This window comes from Panthera uncia, chromosome A2, assembly GCF_023721935.1.
Source record: "Panthera uncia isolate 11264 chromosome A2, Puncia_PCG_1.0, whole genome shotgun sequence".
NCBI lineage: Eukaryota > Metazoa > Chordata > Mammalia > Carnivora > Felidae > Panthera > Panthera uncia.
In genome coordinates, this window is record NC_064816.1 from 153,693,207 (window position 1) to 153,708,293 (window position 15,087).

The following is a 15,087-nucleotide window of genomic DNA, read 5'->3' on the forward strand; positions in this document are numbered from 1 at the left end:
CTCTCTCTCTCTCTCCCTCTCTCTCTCTCTCCCTCTCTCCTCCTCTCCCCCTCTCCCCCTCCCCTGCTAGTGCTTTCTCCCTCTCTCTCTCTCAAAATAAATAAACATTTAAAAAATAAATTAGTTGGACTTAAAATTTAGACAGCATGCTTTGGTATCTGGATACCTTACCGCAGCAAAAGGTACCAATTAGGGGAAGGTGTTGTGCTTCTGTCTATAGCCACAAGTGGCCTCATGCCTCCAGAGGGTGTCAGGGAAGACAAGGGACGTTCTGGAGACAGCCTTGTGTCGTTGGGTATGGCTTCGGAGAGAGCATTAGCAACCAATTCTGCTCTCCATCCTCACTGTGAATTCAGCTGCGTTCACTCCAGCCTCCTCTGCACGACACACGTCTTTCTTTGCTTCCCTCCTGTAGTCCTTTCGTGCTGCTTTTCGGGGGCTTGTACATTTTGAAGAACTCTAATGTCTATAGCACTTCCCGAATTGTAGATCTGGACAGTATTGAAGGGCAGTGGGGCCTCCCAAAGAGCCTGTTTTGCTTGACTAAGTTCTTTTGCTGTATTGATTTAGTAAAAGAAATCCTGGGCTAACATTCAATTTCTTCATGGTTCTTAAAAATCTGAGGCATCACCAAGGGCTTTCTTTGCATTCCGGGCAAGAGACACAATGTGGAAACAAACCAACAAACCAACAAACGCAGCGCAAAACAAAACAAGAAACGGACTGTTGTCAAATTGGTCGAACACACAGATCTGTACAGATGGGAATTTTCTTAGGATTGGCTGCGGTAAGGCCACGTAATTTTCTTCTTTGGGTGTTCCCTGCATTTGCCCTTATTACTGAAAAATAACAGTGAAAAGCTAAGCTGAACCGGAGCAGCTGTTATGTTTTTAGTTCTAAAAAATGCTTCACATCCGTAGTATTCCTTTCTAGTTCCATCGGTACTGGATATCTCTTCACATATCAACACAAAGACATGAAAACAAGCCACTAAATCGAAAGGTTGACTTCCTAGTATCTCCCAGTGAAAACACTTCTTGAACTATATCCTGTCTGTAACAGAACAATGTATATTTATATGTAAGAAATCCTTTGAACTTTCACTGTCTTGTTTGTCCACAATATTGGGTGTATTCCCATGCAGTTTCTTTCCTGCCTATTTTACTTGTGCCTGTGTTCACAGAGGGTTCTCTCATATTATTTCTACCATTGCGTCAATTTTAGAAGCCGACCCTTGGGAGTAGAAGAACCATTGTGTAGAAATGTAGACATCGTCGCATTTAATTCTTCCACTTGACCGATGAGAGTGGTCTCTCTCTGTCATTGGATATGATGCGGTGGCACTGAATACCTGTGGGTTGCTTGTACTTCTGTTTCCATAAGCTGCTTGGAACATCCTCCTCATTTGCCTATATTCCTTTCCTGCAAATTGTGATTATCTAAATACATCATTGGATCACAGTTACTCTGAGTGATGATGCAGCAGATTTCTGAAACTTGCCCCCCAAAAGAAAGTTCTGATTTGCTATTTTCTTACTCCATGCAATACAGAGCCTTGACTTTGGGCACACTTAATTGATAATTAAAACAATGCTTTCCACCTCTGCAGGGAGTGAGCCACACATCCTCTGTTTGACCTCTGGTATGCGATCCTGTGTGATTAAGATTTTAAAAATTTTGGGGGGGGGCGCCTGGGTGGCTCAGCCGGTTAAGAGTCCAGCTTCCACTCAGGTCATGGTCTCGTGACTCGTGAATTCGAGGTTTGTATCGGGCTGTCTGCTATCAGTGTGGAGCCTGCTTCGGTTCCTGTCTCCCTCTCTATCTGCCCCTCCCAGCTCGTGCTTTCTGTCTGTCTCAAAGATAAATAAAAACATCAAAAAATTAAAAAAAAAATTTAATGTTTATTTTTATTTTTTATTTTTGAGAGAGAGATAGAGTGTGAATGGGGGAAGGGAAGAAAGAGGGAGACACAGAATCCGAAGCAGGCTCCAGGCTCTGAGCTGTCAGCACAGAGCCTGACGCGGGGCTCGAACTCAGGAACGGCGAGATCATGACCTAGGCTGAAGTCAGACGCTCAACCGAACAAGCCACCCAGGAGCCCCTAAGAATGTTAAAAATTTTTAAAAAGAAAAAAAGATTTTTAAAACTTTCCATTAAAATTTTTTCTATTTTGGAAATACTAGTTCTTGTAATCTTCAGATGTCAGGCTTCAATGTGGGAAAATATGCATCTAATGAGTTATTACTCAAAATCGTAAATATTTTATTAGGAATTGGATGTTTCGTCTGCAGGTAGAGTGCAGAGAAACAAACATGCAACATTATTCTGTGAGTTCTGTAATCCTGTGATCAGTCTGTTTATAATCCTAAAAACCAAGAGGCCTGAGCTAATTTGGTCAGGATCCCAGTCTGGTTAAACCTACGTGTGGGTCTAAAGCCACACAGTAAGCAATGGATCTGTTATACGATGTGATTTGAGGGTATCCTCGCTCCCCAAATACAGGTTCCAAATTAACAAGTGAATTCAGTGGTTAAGAAAAACTGAGAATTTTGTGAAACATCCATTTTCCTGGCTAAGATACAGCAGGTAATAGGGTTTGTTTAATGTAAACTAAGCTTGGGGCACCTGGGTGGCTCAGTCAATTGAGCGCCCGACTTCAGCTCAGGACATGATCTTGAGGTTCGTGAGTTCGAGCCCCGCGTCGGACTCTGGGCTGACAGCTCAGAGCCTGGAGCCTGCTTTGGATTCTGTGTCTCCCTCTCTCTCTCTCTGCCCCTTGCCTGCTTGTGCTCTGTCTCTGTCTCTCAAAAATAAATAACATAAACTAAGCATCCATCATTTTAATTAGCCTGCTTGTCTCTGATCTCCTGGCTATCTTGAAAACAAAGGAGTTAGAGAGAGAGAGAAGGGAGTAAGACACAGAGGGTGATTTGGAGGTGGTAATAAAGGCTGTCAGAAGAAACTTTGAGATATGGAGTCAGGGCTCCTCTGGACAATGTGTCATCATGGAGGGCTGAATGACCAGGGCGTGGTTTGGGGTGTCGACGATAACTAAAAGTAGAACCCCACAAAGTGACGAGAGGGGTGTGTGTCATGACTGAGGGATAACCAGTTTTTGTCTGCATTATGACCACGTATGAAGTAGTTCCTCCTTTTGTTTTTTTTAATTTTTATTTAAAAAAATTTTTTTTAACGTTTATTTATTTTTGAGACAGAGAGAGACAGAGCATAAACGGGGGAGGGTCAGAGAGAGGGAGACACAGAATCTGAAACAGGCTCCAGGCTCTGAGCTGTCAGCACAGAGCCCGACGCGGGGCTCGAACTCACAGACCGTGAGATCATGACCTGAGCCGAAGTTGGCCGCTTAACCGACCGAGCCACCCAGGTGCCCCAGTAGTTCCTCCTTTTGAACATGGGTGTTAGAGAACTGATCTAGAGGGATCTCTTCTGCCATCATTGTTTGCCGCCATTCTCTGGAGAGTTCTTGATGTCTGGGTGGTGTTACTGTCTTTTATTCAGTATAAGGAAGGACTTCATCCTGGGCTTCTCCATCTTGGGACAGTGTAAGACTCTGGTTCCCTAGAGACTGGAGTATGGACGGACCGCAGACCTAGGAGTCTTTCTCCCTTCTCCCCCTCCTTGTGCTCTTGTGAGGAAACCTTCTGGTCCTTCTCAGCTCCATTCTCCCCTACCCTCTGAGGCTGGCTTCACAGTCAAATGCACCATAAAAGCAGAGACCTTTTAAGGAAGTTCTTATGATTGGCATAGAAGGTAGAGAAGACACATCTCTGGGAGATTTTACCCATGCACATCCCCACCTACGTGTGAAGAGTGTAAGAGAAATAGTGGAAAGAGATAGTTCATGGGCTCTTAAGTCTTCTCCCAGTATGATACAAACACTGAGTTGGTTTTGTCACCGAACTATTGAGTAACTGTTGAATGTTTAAAATTCCAGTGGCAAAGGCTCCAATATAATGAAGACGCCATGTCATTGAAGACGGTAGGTTCAACCTAGTACAGTTTCTATTCACAAAACAAATCATGGGATCTAGATAGATTGCACCACATTCTAATTTTGTCACTTTTTCACGTTTGTGATATATTTATTCGTTTACTTTGCTTGTCTCTCTGTACCGTAATGGTAGATGAACCACCTAATCTCTATGTAAATAATACCAGCCCTATGGATTTATTTATAGGCACGTGCTTTATCCTGTAACGTCTTAAATGCTATGCTTCATAATACTTTTAGACCCACAGGGTTAACCATCTGTTGAAGCCTCTTTATATTTTCACCATCAAAGAAATACAACTTTAGAAGTCAGAGAATATTTTAGTTACTTAGTTTACTAAAAGAAGTAATGATTGCCCGTAATTGGCTCGCTCACCTACCCAAGCACAGCTTCCTGTGAACCATGGGCCCATGCATCCTTTATCAGAAAAGCCAGAATACGTAAAACATCATGTGTTTAGACAATCAGTGAGTATCGGGAACTCGATAAATGAATAAGTGAGGTAAATGAAGCCCAAAAGATTAAGGAGTTAACCTGCTTTAATAGCCTGTCCTCGTGCAGAATTACAGAGACTAAAGCGGTATTTTCAAAACTGAGGAAGGGCATGCTTCAGACCTTTCTAAAATTATGATAGAGGACACATGAGTGACTAGGACAAAAGGAAATGTACGAAGAAAGGGATCTCTTTTATTATGGAATAAATGTCTTAAGACCAAAGGATCAAGAATGTGTTTTTACAGAAACAACACATTGAGGAAGCGAATTCTACTTTGCTTTGAAACTCTGGGAAGTGACTTTTAGTAAGAAAGCAACAGCACAGGGTGTGTGTTACCCTTTCTCCCCGCCCCCAGACTATTCAGCAGTTAACCAGCCTTTTACTCAAACATTGTAACAGTAATTGCCAAAGCACTGAGGTCTGCGTGTTGCTGGATATCTTGGCACAAAGAATAAGTAACAGGAAAAACACCCTCTGGGAAAGTTGAGAGACTCTGTAGCTTTTTCGCTTTAATAATTACAGCAGTGTTAATTCACAGCCTTTTCCACTAGATACTTAGGTTTTAAGTAGCCTCGCAATTACAAACGTTGCCATCAGCTACTACCAAGGCCTTCTGAATATTTATCAGATGTTCCCTACCTTTCTTTCAGTTTCATACTTTTCTGTTTTCTTCACTTTCTCCCTTCCTCCTTTCCTTCTTTTTTTCCCCTCCCTTTCTCTCTTTCTTCTTCCCTCCCTCTTTTTCTTCCTTCCTTCCTTCCTTTTTTCCTGTCTCCTTTTTGCTTATTTTTTAAAGTTGTTCAACTTTAGGGTGAATTATATGGGGGCTCCTATCCATCCTGTGTTAAAATAGATTTGCTCCACGAATAGGTTTCATTTAAAACTTACGAAATGTGTTTAAAGATTATTTTCTCAGTATTTTTTTTTTAAATTTTTTTTTTAACGTTTATTTTTGAGACAGAGAGAGACAGAGCATGAACAGGGGAGGTGCAGAGAGAGAGGGAGACACAGAATCTGAAACAGGCTCCAGGCTCTGAGCTGTCAGCACAGACCCTGACGCGGGGCTTGAACTCACGGACCGTGAGATCATGACCTGAGCCGAAGTCAGACGCTTAACCGACCAAGCCACCCAGGCGCCCCTATTTTCTCAGTATTAATGAGTATTTTATTTGCGGCGTCGTTTTTTTGTTTTTTGTTTTTTGTTTTTGTTTTTTTTTTTTTTTTTTGCCTAGTAAAACAAATTGTACATATTTAACATAAAGTTGTCGAGGCTCTCTTTCCTACCTTTATTCCTTCTCTGTGAATCAGTAGCCTTCTCTGTCGCAGACATCATACTAAGAAACCATAATAGTCATGGCCTCTATTTATCGATCAAGCCACTAGTAAATTATTTATGTTGGATTTATCATAATGTAATATCCACCACAGCCCTTTGAAATATATAACATTGCCCTCACTTTATGTATCAGTAAAAAATAAAATAAAATAAAATAAAATAAAATAAAATAAAATAAGGTTCGGAAAAGGTAAATGATATCACTAAGATTAATAGCCAATAAGTAAAATTGCTGTGATTCAAAACCCAGTTCTTCTGAAATTCAATCATTGGTCTCTGTGATGTGCCCTTTAGAAGGTGATGGGACTTAAGAGCACATGGAGAAACACGTGTGCCCCTGGTTTTCTTCCTTGAACCCCGATTACTCACTGAGGAGTGAGGCTGATTGGCTCCGCTTTTCCCAACACACATTCTGTGAATTTCTGGGAACTGCTTTGCTCTCTTAGAGTCAATAGAAACTCTTAGGACTTCACCTTTAAATTTGTATGCATATGTTTCTCAAAAATCAGCTATCATCGCTAAGTTTTCTTTAAGCATCTTTGGGGGAAGAAGTAATGGAAATAGTGAAGTTTGCCAGCCCAGCTGTGATGTCTGTGATTCATTTTCTTTATTTTAGAACTAATGCCACTAAAGTAAACAGAGTACAGGAATTGGGATTTAGAATACTTGGGTTTTTCAGCTCTGCCACCATAATCGGTGACCCTTGGGGCTTTATATTCATTGGCTTGAACTTCCTTATCGATAATGTGAAAGGATTGCCCGAGGTTGTATTTTTTTTTTTAATTTTTTTAACATTTATTTATTTTTGAGACAGAGCGAGACAGAGCATGAATGGGGGAGGGTCAGAGAGAGGGAGACACAGAATCTGAGACAGACTCCAGGCTCCGAGCTGTCAGCACAGAGCCCGACGCGGGGCTCGAACTCATGACCTGAGCCGAAGTCGGCCGCCTAACCGACTGAGCCACCCAGGTGCCCCCCGAGGTTGTATTTAAGGTAGAAATGCAGTGCTAAATTTTGCCATTATTTCTAATAACAATAACACATTATGTTTTAGTTTTTGTTTGTGTGTGTGTGTGTGTGTGTGTGTGTGTGTGTTCTGCCCTGTTCTGTCAGTCTGAGGCTCAGTTAAATACCTTACAAGGATTCCTGCCTGCTTCCTGAGAGCTTGAATTATAGTTTCCCACGTGAATATTAGTACTTCATGAAGGATGATTGGAGTTACTGAATATTTTACAAAGGAAAAGCGTGTGTGGCTTGAATGATAATTTAGGTATCTTGATAAATTCCTCCTTTGTAGTTGAAGAAAGACAGTTTTGAAACATTCGACTTCAAAGAAGAACACGAGAGGCATTGAGCATGTCTGTAAATACTTCATAATTGCAATAAAGTGGTTCATAGAAACACTCACCCTCATTTGAGTGAGATAAGCATAGGCATGCTGCATTATCTTTTATTTTGCAAATAATGTCACTATCTCTTTTTTCCATATTCAGTGGTAATTTGCTGTGCCTCCTATGTCAGAAGTTGAAGACAGAAAAATGTAGCAATTACTTGGCTAGTATACCATATTCCACAAATCGTGCTTGAGCATGGAAGGCGTTTGAGTCTGGAGCACACTTTTTCGTAAGACTGGTGTTCTGAGGTCTGTGCCGGTCAGTTTCCCAGACCAATCCACACACTCTCGCATCTTCGTAGCACAGCTTAAATACAACACGCTTGTATGAACACATGTAAAGGAAGCCGTCCTGCTGAGATAGTAAGAAAGATCCAAAAAAGAAAAACAAAAAACCCAAAAAAGAGAGAAATGAGAAAGACCCATTTTTAGTTCCCTGGCTGAGATGGAAAGTAGGTTTTAATTTTTTTTTTTTTTTACATTTATTTTTTTTTTTGAAAGACATGAGACAGAGCGCGAGTGGTGGATGGACAGAGAGAGGAGCAGACACAGAATCGGAAGCAGGCTCTAGGCTCCGAGCTGTCAGCACAGAGCCCGATGTGGGGCTCGAACTCACGACCTGTGAGATCGTGACCTGAGCTGAAGTCGGACACTCAACTGACTGAGCCACCCAGGCGCCCCAAAAGTAGGTTTCATGAGAGCAGCGGTCGGCCAGCTCAGCGGCAGGTACAATTTGGCCACACCTACTGTGACCATCTTGTCCAAGGCCCTGTCCCCCAACAGTGGCAGACTTTAGGAGGGCCATGTGGCCCTCATAGCCCAAAATATTGACTATGTTTTCCCTTTATAGAAAAACCAAATAGCTGACCCATGAATTGGAGGAGGACTTGGAGCTAGAGAGCAACCTTGCAAGTTCTCATGGTGACTTCTGTCTCGTGAACTCCCGAGGGGCGCGGGTTGTGTCTCCTGGGGAATTCTGTCTCCCAGAGACACGGCTCATGCCTGGCACCGAGGGGGTGCTTAGTCAATACGCATTGATGCACTGTTCGTAAAGTCTCAGGGAACTTGACAGACTGACGCCTCTAGTTCTCTCTCCTTTGTCATCTCACTTGTAAGATTATCTAAATATTGTTTTCAGAAAGCATGCTTTGTGTATTAGCCTCTTTGTGGAATTTGCCGAGTTTCTCTTAATCACCTCAGGCAGGATTGACTTTGTGTGGGCACTTGAGATTAAAATAAATCCTCTGTTTCAGGAGTATGTGCTTGGTTATAGTGCTATCAGATGATACTTAGTAATTATTTGATTCAGTCCTCTTTTCCCGTAGATAACTTTGTGTACATAATTTATCAAATGAAGAGAGAGATGTTAAAAATCGTTTAGCTCAGCTTTCTCGTGCGCTGTTCACAATTACTGCTTTATAGTCGTATCAGTGCATCCAGTCAGCTCTTTAGTAAGGTTTTCTCTATCAGTAAAATAAACCCTCTCAATCCCATAGAATAAAATGTATACCGAATCTTCTTTGCATACTATTGGTATTGCATTCATAATTTCTTGCTTCCATTTGCCTAGTTTTCTTCATCAGTATCTATGGATGTCCCAGAAGAGAGAAGGACATTTTGTCTCATTTTTATCTCCTTTCTCCTCCAGTCATATAAGAACAGCAAAACAAATAGGAGGGAATTTTTCCTTTTTCCTGTATTTTTCCCTATTGCACTTACTTTTGTCTCTGTATACTTTCCCTCCAGAATCATACACTTTAATTTGATTTGTATTATGTATATTGAATTATACATTAAATAATAAAGTATGTATTATTAAATTATGTTACTTTATAAGATAGCTTTTTATCATGGTTATTGACATCTTCATGGTATGTTTAATTGAATCTGTACTTTCTTCAAGTTTCATATCATGATTTACCCATTTATACCTTAAAAAAAGAAAAAAAAACTTACCTCTATTACAGTGTCTTGTTGTTGCTTTTGTGTGTGTGTGTGTGTGTCTGTCATATTTAAGATGACACCTGGGGGGCGCCTGGGTGGCTTAGTCGGTTAAGCGTCCGACTTCGGCTCAGGTCATGATCTCATGGTTCGTGAGTTCAAGACCCACATCAGGCTCTGTGCTGACAGCTCAGAGCCTGGAGCCTGCTTCAGATTCTGTGTCTGTCTCTCTCTCTCTCCCCCTCCCTCATTCACACTCCATCTCTGTCTCTGTCTCTCTCTCTCAAAAATAAATAAACATAAAAAAATTAAATGACCCCTGGGTGGCTCAGTCGGTTGAGCGTCCCAACTCTTGATTCCAGCTCAGGTCATGATCCCAGGGTTGTGGGACTGACCCCCGTGTTAGACATGGAACCTGCTTAAGATTCTCTCCCTGTGTGTCTGTCTCCCCTGTTTGTTCTTTCTCTAAATACATACATACATGCATACATACAAACATAAAGGAAATACATAAAAAAATGAACTGGACTTTCTGTTGCCTTCATAAATGAATGGTAATTTGAGTAAAGAATTCTGGGTGACTCTCTTTTCTTTTTCCAACCTGTATTATCTTTCGGCATCTCACATTGTAGAAGACAAATATGAGATAACTCGGTTTCTTTTTGTATTGAGGGTGGTATGTTTCTCCTGTCTGGAAGTTTATTGAATTCTTCATTCCCAAAATTAAATAACCTTTCCAGAGAATGCTTCCGTATGGTTCACTTTCGTTAATTTTATGTTATCCCTTTTTTAAGAATATGCAATAGAGTGTGGCACCTTGGTGGCTCCGTCGGTTAAGTGTCCGACTTCGGTTCAGGTCATGATCTCACGGTTCGTGGGTTCGAGCCCCGTGTCTGGCTCTGTGCTGACCGCTCAGAGCCTGGAGCCTGCTTCGGCTTCTGTGTCTTGCTCTCTTCTCTGCCCCTCTCCCGCTCACATTCTGTCTCTCTCTCTCTCAAAAATAAATAAAACGTTAAAAAAAAATTTAAGAATATACAATAGAGTCAACCGACTTACCTGTGGTTTCTAGACCTAACAACTGTCAAAGCCAGCACTTGAAATCAGTCTCTTGCATCCTGCTTCTACACACTTTCTCCCTCAGTTACTCCACTAGCCCTTACTCTTAAAATTTTGGCTGCAGTGTGGAAACAGCATGGCAGTTCCTCAGAAAGTTAAAAATGGAACTCTCTACAACGATCCGACAGTGGCACTACTAGGTATTTACCCAAAGAATACAAAAATACTAACTCACAGGATACATACTCCTATGTTCACAGCAGCATTATCTACAGTAGCCAAATGGAAACAGCCCAAGTGTCCATCGACTGATGAACGGATAAAGAAAATGTGTGTGTATATGTGTGTGTGTGTGTGTGTGTGTGCATGTACGTGTGTATGTATATGCGTATGTATATATATGTATATACGTGTGTGTATATATATGTATACATGTGTATGTATATATATATATAATATATATATTTATAATGGAATATTACTGAGCCATTATAAACGAAACCTTACCATTTGCAATGATATGGATGGAGCTAGAGAGTATTATGCTAAGTGAAATAAGTCCATCAGATAAAGACGAATACCATATGATCTCACTCATGTGGAATCTAAGAAACAAAACCAATGATCATTGGGGGAAAAAAAGAGAGTGGAAGACCAAGAAACAGACTCTTAACTATAGAGAACAAATTAAGGGTGGTTGGAAGGGAGGTGGGTGGGGGATGGGCCCACTGGGTGATGGGGGGTAAGAGGGGCACTTGGGATGAGCTCTGGGTGTTAGATGCACGTGATGAATCAGTAAATTCTACACGTAAACCTACTGTTACACTAATTCATTAACTAACTGGAATTTACATAAAAACTTAAAAAAAAAAAACCATAACTCTTACTGAAGTGTTGCCACGTAGGAAGAGTCTTAGGCCTAGATTGTGTTCACCCTAGAAATGGTTTTTAGAGCCCTTTCCTCTCGCTCATAGTTTGAGGGAGCCCCCCCGAGGGTCTTTTCCTAAGGGAAGAGTGCTTTTGAGAGGGCGTATTGGTCATTCGGAAGACCAGCCCACGCCTGCGTGGTCATTGGGGGAGAAGATAAGAAAACCGTAGAGCGTTGGCACCCTTGGTCCAGGGAGCCCGTGCTCTAATGGGAGACATGGCGGCAGGCCGCACCAGTGGGGGCCGCATCCCGCAGCAGTGAGACTAACCCGGTGAGAGCACAGGAGGAGGCCAATGACAGCGACAAAATAACTGAGAGGATGCTGCTCCCCCACACCACAGATGGGGCAGCTCTAGGGAATTCATAAAAATGCGTGTTACTGCAAGATTGAAGCCTGTTAACACTGGTTTGTAACTATCTGTGACCTTCTAACCTCTTTTTCCCTTAGCTTGGTATGACCTGGCTTACACAGAACAAGTTCTTTCTCTTTTTCTTCTCCTCTCTGCCTTTTTCTCTCTTTACACACACATACACACACACTCACTCTCTCTCTCTCTCTCTCTCTCTCTCTCTCTCTCTTCCCCTCTTCCCATTCTCCTTATCTCTGAAGACTTCTCGAAGGGCATCTCTGTGGAGGGAATGAATTCATGCAAAGAGCTTAGAACTCTCTCTTCTCCAGGCTTACCACCAGACACAGGCTCTGCCTTCCTAGAACAGGGGATGGGTTTTTGTGAGCACGAAGCCCTGTGGTCTGAAAGGTGTAACAGGAAGTGCAAGGTTGTTTTCCCAGAGCTCCTTTGTATGTTTTACAGTGTTGGTGTGTCTGGCCGAGTGCTCTTCTGCGTTTACTACCAGGGCGAGCACAAGAATTCCTCTGAGTTTTTGATTGCGTCCGATCTCCCACTCCTCGTCCTGCATTGTCTTAGTATTTACATATGAGGGTGTGGATAAGTTGAAGCATCTTACAGTGAGATACAAAGAAAACTTGCATCAGTTCCAGTATTAAAAATGACAAAGGGAAATTATCCCCGAGGCAAAAATTTCTACATTGAAATAGACTTGCAGGGGGGAAAAAAAAAAGATTACAAAAGGGGGTCCGTGTACTGATTCAAATTTAATTCAGTGCTTCAGTATATTTGTCACTTGATATAAAGGAGATTTTAAAGAGTGTGCCGAATTTTCCAGTACAGCATTCTGGGGTTATTAATTACCATATACAGTATACCATCTAACCCAGAACTCAGAGTAAACTAGGGCTACATGAAACCTCAGCAGTCACTTAATCTACTTTGTCTGTTTTTCACGTTGGGGAACAGGCTCAGAGAAGAAATGTGCCCTAAATAGTGAGCTAAGGTAGAACCCTAGCCCTAAATCCCAAATTAGGGACTCAGAATGCCAAGCTTTCCCCACTTTGTCAAGTGTCCTGCAACCCATTGCTGAGCTATGTTAAAGTGGTCTGGAGGATGCACTTGAGAACATCTGATTTCAGGGTATTATTATGTCAAAGTAATATGTCATCCCTGGTGATTCTCCAGTATAAGTGATGTAAAATCATTCCCAGCATGGAAGGTAAAATAGTTGAAATATTGTGCAGTCAGCATACCTACAGCCAACTGAATGATTAAAGTTCGTTTATGTTATATCCTATATCATATGAACAGACCAGAGAACACCAAACTGTTGAGTTATTGGGATTACATCTATTAGATATCCATTTGGCATCTCAATTTGGTTGTTTCTAGGCCATATGAGTAATGTCATAATTGTATTAGATCATTGTTTTTCAACTGTGGCTGCACATTAAAACCATCCAGGTCTAAGTCAAATCAGAATCTCCGGAGTGGGAGTCTAAGCATTGATATTTAAAGGTTTCCCATTTTGTTAAATTTATTAAATATTTTTTTTGTTGCTAATAGTGCTGTATCATAGTGATTATGAATTTCCTTAGCACGAAAGGTAATTTTAATCACAATGCTTGAAAATGTGGATTGATATTAAATCTATTTGTAATCATAAAATAAAAGAGAGAAATGCTTTAATTTCACATATATTCTAATTCCCTCATGTGATGAAATTTCACTTCCTTCTTTGACCCATACTCCCTTAATCTATAAAATAAGAATCATAATGCTGATCTCTTTTTTTTTTAAATTTTTTTTTAACGTTTATTTTTAAGACACAGAGACACAGAGCACGAACAGGGGAGGGACAGAGAGAGAGGGAGACACAGAATCTGAAACAGGCTCCAGGCTCTGAGCACAGAGCCCAATGCGGGGCTCGAACTCACAGACCGTGAGATCATGACCTGAGCCGAAGTCGGACGCTTAACCGACTGAGCCACCCAGGTGCCCCCATAATGCTTATCTCTTAAAGTAAGCATGAGAATTAGCCACATGATACATTGTGCACCTGGCAAGTGTTCGATGATGATGATATGGGTAATCACGTGTACTAATAATACTTTAAACCTCAAGAAGTTAAATAACTTTCCTGTAGTCATGCACCTAATTAAAGCTATAGTGAGGATTCCAGTCTGCAACATATTCATCGTCATCTAAAATTTTGCATCCAGTTTCAACTTCTTTAGTGTGAAGTTAAAGATAGTGTGAGGCTAATGGAGTGGTATAGAGGAGCGCAAAATGTCAAACAAAGCCTATGTGCATGCACAAAGCACTTTTAAATTAAGCGTGCCTGGGTACTTAGACATTAGCTAGGAAGCATAAGTAAAAAGAGAAGAGATAGGGCCATGGAGGTAATATTTTGCAGGTATGACCAAGGGAGGGTACTTGGAATTCAGGGTAAAATCATTTGAGTTTCAACATCCGGGTGAAATTTTTCAACACTTGTGCTCATATAATGTAATCGTTTGAAACCTTATCACACTTCAATTGAAAGTAATTTACAGCTGTTTCCATTGAGAGTTTATCATCATGTACAACACCCTTTTAACAATATGAAATACCGTCCAGTCACCGTGGTTGCCATATGTAATGGCTCTTCTGCACATGATCCCATAAATTACTTTAATGGGGCAGTAATTTTCCCTCATAAGTTTGAGATTTTGTGGCTAATCTTTCTAGAACATATGTTCACAGACACTAAAGACAGTGCACTGACTTATAGTGCTGGGTAATAACAGAGACATACTTCCAGGGAGCCATTTCCTGACTGACCCCTGGTAAGAACTCAGGAAAACGATGCAAAAACCCATGAGTTGGTTTGCTAATTAGGAGACTGATCATTCATCCTTGCTGCCTTTGCATGTGCAGGGAGGGTGCCAGCTACGGCCACCTTCCACGCTGGAAGTTAAGCAGCATCCTACACCTGGGCTCTTTGCTTATTATGGCCCTTAGTCCTCAATACAGCAGCAAATATCAGCACTGTCACATTGCATTTTATCATCTTGGAAAGACTGTTGAGATTAGGTAAAGGATGAACGAAGCTTTTCTCCTTTGGTGGAGCCGTTTATCGGTGTCTGTGCTAATTATACTAATAACATGGCTCCACCGTATTAGGAAACCAGCCAGTGTTTTTTTTTTTTTTTTTTTTACCCACTGCTATGGCCGTTTGTTAAAACATAAAACATCCCAATGATATGAATCCTTCCGCAGGAGAAGATCTCATGATTTCAAAATGAGAGTGTTTTTATCTGTCCCTCCTCAAACCGTGTTTTATCCATTCTCGTCGATTAAAAAAAATGTACAAGGCATTCTAAAACCTTGTATAAGGGGTAACAAAAAGGAAAGCAGCATTATTAACACTAGTCTTGAAGTTCAAGAAATGTATCATACCTGAATCACAAAATGACAAAACCCACATTCATGGCATTGGAAGTGAAACTGACCACTTCCAAAGCCATTATTGTATTGTATTGTGTTTTTATTTTATTTTATTTTATTTTATTTTATTTTATTTTATTTTATT

The 15,087-nt window shown here is 41.1% G+C and overlaps 1 protein-coding gene across 1 annotated transcript in view; it reads left to right on the top strand.

Annotated features, from left to right (window-relative positions):
• The window catches only part of CNTNAP2 (contactin associated protein 2), a 1,963,583-nt gene that overhangs the window by 49,315 nt on the left and 1,899,181 nt on the right, over nt 1-15,087 (top strand). The gene's annotated exons all lie outside the window — the stretch shown is intronic.